Source organism: Oryzias melastigma, unplaced genomic scaffold (assembly GCF_002922805.2).
Source record: "Oryzias melastigma strain HK-1 unplaced genomic scaffold, ASM292280v2 sc00267, whole genome shotgun sequence".
NCBI classification, from domain to species: domain Eukaryota; kingdom Metazoa; phylum Chordata; class Actinopteri; order Beloniformes; family Adrianichthyidae; genus Oryzias; species Oryzias melastigma.
In genome coordinates, this window is record NW_023416898.1 from 53,454 (window position 1) to 59,672 (window position 6,219).

A 6,219-nucleotide genomic window follows, 5' to 3' on the forward strand; every position below is an offset into this window, starting at 1 on the left:
TGTTTTTATGTAGCAGCATGAAGATTTATGCTAGTGAGACACAGAGCTATCATGATCAGATAGAGAGTATTAGGGGCGGGACTACTCAGTTCAGCACCAAAAGCCACACCCCCTCAGAGGAGATTTTGGAAACAGAGGCTTCGGATCAACATGAAAAATGACTTTTTATGACATTTAGGTTGTGGGAATTTGGTAAAAAAAACTTCATAATCACAATTAAAACATTACTGGGAATGTTTTTTAAAAAATAAAAACGTTTTTTTTGTTTTTCAGATTGCAGTATGCACTTGGGTTTGGATGTGGACTCATTATAATTTACCAAAGCAACTTGTGGAAATCCTTTCCATAAAAGCCTTCACGTGTAAGATTCAAAATTATTTTAGCTACAAACTGAATTTCAACTTTTTTTTTATTGGAACAGAAAGTGGTATTAACCCTTTAACTCCTGAGGCGTCGCTGGTGATGCTTACACACAAAACCTTTCACATACTGTAACTTTTTAACCATTAACATGATCAATGTAATTCCAGTAGATTTTAAAATATTACTCACTGAAAAATCTACTGGAATTACATTGATCGTGTCAACAATTTAAAAGCTACAGTAAATCAAAGAAAAAAAAAACACTGGAAATCTGGTGTTGAAGGGTTGATACAGAACTGTTACATTCATAGAAATGCTGTCAAACAGCTACATTTCCACAATGATAATGAGGTAAAAAGCCTTCATGAGTGTTGACGCTCAGGTTAACACCTGAGATAACCACAAACCGCTTTCACTGCAACCCCTCAGTGATCTCCATCAAACCAATTAATAAGATTTAATAGACAGTCACTCCACATAAAATGCCGTGTCTTACCCTAATTTATACCGTATTGACAGTTTCCCACACGTGCAGGGAGAGCAGAGCAGAAGCACAGGCTGGGTAAAACAGGATCTCAGGGGAAAGTGAAAAATGGTTTTGTTTTTATAGTTTTTCATTGGCGAGGCAGGAGAAGCAGAGGCAAACCGATTTGGAGTCATCTCCTGTGAGCTTTTGTCTAGCCTATGGCACAGAAAGTGAGCCTGCATATTACTGAGTCCATCATAACGCAGCAGGAGAATGGAGGGAGGAGAATTAATACACTTGGCTTTCATGCAAGTACGCTCCCTCCGTGCCATTCCTCTCTCCTACACTCCATTTCTATTCAAGCTCCACTGAACACAAGCACTTTATGTGGTAGTAAAATTAACCAATATGTAGATTTTACTTCTTTTAAACATCCACTCCAGTCAGGAAAATGTAAGAAAGAGAAGGTAATATTTTAAAAGATGCAGTCGCAATGTGGCTGACAGCTTGGTCCTTTGAGTGCAGTTAAGGCTCAGGGGCAAACACTATTTCTAGTGTGCATTTCATTGGAATGGACATCATCTATTTCACTGAACCCTTAGCAAACCAACCATCTGTGTGCCTGCCATAAATCTTAACAATATTTACATTTTTAAAAACTTGGGATTGTTTTCAGTGAGTCTCTCCGGTGATTTAGGGGAGCAAAGATATAAATCCAAACACAATTCTCTGCCTTTATTATAATATACAGTTTTACAAAGGCTGTGAACATTAACGCACATGATTAATCAAAAAGAATTAACGTCTTAATATGTATTAGCGCAAATTCATCGAAGAAACAATCCTTCGCTTTAACTCTGCGGTTCAGGCTTCCACGGCGTGTGTTAAAACATTTCTTGGGTATTATCCCACTTATACCATGGTCACTTACAAAAGAAATACATATTCAATCCATTTTTTGTACTTTACTCTTGCTATTTTTGTGGTTTAGATCACTTTTTCACAAAAAGCGCAACATGATCCAGTGCCATATTGTACAAATACATTTTACCTGGTAAAATATTGCGATTGATCGTGATTAACCCCAACACTAAAGTGCGATTAATCAGATTGTTTTTGTATTTGATTGACAGCAGTAATAAAAAATAAATGTAGATTTCTTGTGATTTCATATTGTGATTATTCAGATAATAAGTGGTCAGCAAATACTGGGACTAAAACAAAAACTATAGCGATTAATTTTTTCCAGATTTGCGATTACTTAGTTAATTTTTTTTTAATCGATTCCCAGCCCTACTTTTTTGCCTTTTTTATGTGAGAAATCATTTTACCTACTTTCATAGAAGGTCATAAAACATACAGTTTCTGCCCAACCTTTACATTTTCTGGTCAGTGCAACATGAGAAAAACAAAGTGTTAATAGCAAAAGCCATTTCTTCAGTGACATTTGTTCCCGTATCTCTCATCGGGAGAACAAACGTGGGTCAAATCTTTAAATGTGAATATGCTGCATCAAATTTAAACCCCCTTTTCACATTTACACTCTCTGGCTAGATTGAATTGAATGTGTTTTTTCTCTCTGCAGATAAGACAAAAGTCAATTGAAAACAACCTGCGGGGCTGTTGCGCTGGTGGGGGACTTGGTGATGGGCCTGAGAAATTGAAGCATGTCGGTTAAATTATAGAAACGTAGCTCTGCCTCAACCTGCAGACATGGAAATGGGCTGTAGCTTCTCAGACGAGTGCGTTATGAATCGTCCAACGCAGCTTTTTCTCATCAAAAATCCCATCAGTATATTAAAAAGACTCAGCCTTGGCCCCCACATTTTTTCTTCCTGAATAATTTAAATGGCTGGTGAACTCTGTGATTGGGCAGCATTTCACTTTTACCATTTACCTTCAGAAGAAATGTTTCTATTTTACTCTATTGAGTTTTATATAATAACTTCAATGCAAATGTACACCTGAGTCTGCAGAGTTTCAGAACACACACACCTGCTGAACAAACATGAACTGACTTTAACTATGACCTTTTATAATACTGCATTACACAGACATTGTGCCCCATTAACACATGACTTGTCAACAATAAAACAAAGAGCCCCCCCAGTCAGTAGATCCTGACATTAATAGTTTTGGAGAGTTTTATTGCTCCCCTGACATTTTACCAACCAGCATCAATAGGTCAAATGTTCAGTGCTTAGAACTAAGGATGAATTTTTAGTACTGGTATTGCAGAAGATTCATCTGTAACTTTTTTCCTCCTTTGATATTAACCCTCGTGCTCTCTTATGGGGTCCAGATGACCCCACCCATTTATTGATGTGTGATCCCTCCTATGACAGGATTTTATGTCTGCCACGGACACCAGTGGAAATAAAAAAAATACTTGGAAAAAAAAGTTCAGCTCGCTGTCCTGTATGGTCCAGATGACCCCACTGCCTAAGATAGAACAAGGGTTAAAAGAAGCCCAAACAAAACACTGTCCAGCCACCTTAAGGATCCTTCCATCTGCTGTGTTCACAAAGTGATTTCAACCCTTTATCAAGTTGTTAAACTTTGGTTCTTTCAGTTGTGGTTTAGGTTAAATCTGTCCATTACATTGGCTCTCTTTCACTTGTTTGGCAGCTGTCGAATAGGTTCTGGAACTCAATTCTTTCGGTGGTTGGTGACTGACCTCTGGGGTTCCACAGTGGAGGTCTGATGTGTCCCGATGCCTGGAGCTCTTTCAGAAAAAACTCTAATCTGTTACAGACAATAGTACAGTGAAAGGTCTTGTTTAATTATACTTGATAATGTTTGAAGTAATAGTTACTGTCTACTTTTTTCATTTGAAAAAAAAATCTCTTTCTACATACATTTCAGTGCAAATAAAAATAATAAAAAAAAGATAACAACAATGTTCACGGTGGCGACTTGAGCCTTGTTTCTACTGGGCAGTCCAGTCTAGTGGGGAGCAGTCCGGTACAGGAAGAGTAGTACGGGTTAATTCTGGCGATCGTTTACTCTGAGTTAAGCATCGCTCCCATTAAGCAGTTTGTTCATGGTGCATGGATGACGTAGACCGCTAGCATATCGTTGCATTGTTGTAGTGCGACGACTAGAAAAGCAACAACAATGGAGGTCATCCAGCAGCTCATCTTTCTATTGCTTTATTTTTTGTACATCATGTATAACAGGAATTGAATGTTGTTTGAAATAAGACTGCTGGCAGCTAGGAAGAATATCGCCATGAGAGCAAATCGGAATCGCTAGCTCAGCGCTATACTGGCACTTTCTAACGTCATTTTCTGCCAATCAGCAGGTGGCAACAGCGACTCCACCCCAACCATCCCATTCTATTTTTCTATGGCCCTTCAACGATTGGGGGCCTCAAGAGGTATGGGTCGTTATTGTTTAATGGGTCCTTTTAATAATGGAAATGCTCTAAATAGCGAACTGGACTGTACCGGACCGCTCAGTGGAGACCAGGTTTTAGTGGCGTCACCTATATCGGGCGTCTGGCATTTAGGTCAAAGCGGTGGAGTTAGTTGGTTTGTGGAAACCCTAGTACCTCTCAAATCTGGTAAATGGGCCTGCAGCTGTGTGGGATTTGCTTAACCATGTCTGAGAGAAGAAATTCTAAGGTTCTGGTCATGGTTGTAGTAACTCTGACCGTAGTTCTGTGTCTTGATGTAAGTCTACTAATGACACTTTGAGACTCAGAAAGCAGGCTTTGACCATGTGCTGCTTCTCATCTGTTAAGTGACGTTGTGGCAGTTTGAGTGATGAACTTGGAATGACTTTCTGGCAAGAATGTAAAAATTGATGTCTCATTAGAAATGTTTTTCTTTAGATTTTTTTCTTTTTTTCTTTGATTTGGGGTCCATTAAGAAAGGCACACAGAAGGCCATTACGTGAGCACAAAAACACAACATGAGGTGTGTCTATCATACAAGATCCTCTTTATTCCACAAATCTGAAGTGAAACAAACACGCTGTGCACACCATCTACTGAGCTTCTCACAATACCCTTAACTTATTGTGAGGAGTGTAGGTAACGATGGCATGACAACAGTGTTGTGGAGAACCTAAACACAGCAAAACTGGGTGGAAAGAAACTTTACTATCTTAAAAGCTAGGAAGCACTACATGTTGCAGTTCATTAATAAAAAGGATATAACTTATTTAGCCGATCAAAAGTCAGATTTTACACCAAATACTGATGTTCTTGCAGTTTGATGTAAAAGGTTAATGTTTATTCCATTGTATGATATTCATCAGAGCTGCAGGGGTCACTTTTTAATAGTCAGCTGTTTGGATTTTATTAGGAGCTCAGATTAGATCGTCTTTAGAGACGAAGATTTTGGATTACCAGATAGATGAACCAACTGAGCAACAACATTTACGTCATCCCTCCTGATTGAGGCATTTAAAATGTTGAGCAGAGCGAAGTTAATGAAGTCCCATTTCAGGCTTCTTTTTGTTTTTTTTTTGTCTTGCAGAGTCCAATACATCCATGTTTCTCAATCGACTATATATGAGCGTTTCAAGCAGGAAGTACTTACTGGCTCAGAGCAGCCAGAATCCTATAAACTTAAATTGAGAAATAAACAGCTATTACTGAGACATTGTATTTGTCAGGATAACCATTCTTGCTGTACATTTTCTTGATAATACAAATAGTTTTTTTTTACAGTTTAAGTTATAAACTGGCCAATCAGATGCCCCAATAAAAATCTTTGAAACATTCATCAGATTTTCAATCTTCTCAACGTCTGTTTTCAATTGGCAGGAGTGTGGACATCCAACAAGCTCACTCCTGATTGGTGAATGTTGACTCGGACCAATCACTGTTTGTTGATGACGTAAGGCTTCAACATGGTGGGGTCCATATTGTGGAATAAGAGCGATTGAATTTACTTCATTTCGTTCGAGCTGTAATTAAACCATTTTCTATGGATGACATCACACTCACTTGGTCCAGTTCTCATGTACAGTTAATGTTCTCAACTCTGGTCTTCAGGGAGAACTGTCCTGCATTTTTTAATCATACCCTGCTGCTTAAACACACCTACCCTTGATGACTGCCATTCCTAGGCTTCTGAGAGCTGGATGATGAGCTGAATCAGGGCAAGATAGAAAACATGCAGGGCAGTGTTCTCTGAGAATCACAGTTAGGAAAGACTGCAATAGGAAACATCAGAGATGATCCATCTATGTCATAAAGTCTATGGATTGAGCTTGAAATTAGAACTTTTTTCTGCCCAATTGCCGTTTTGCAAACATTGAGCATAGGTGGGATAAACTGGTCAATGTGCCCTCCTTGCATTTCAGTTTTCATTCTTACCATGACATATTTTTTTCAATGTATCTAATTATTGTCAGAATTCACTCAGTACTGTCTAACC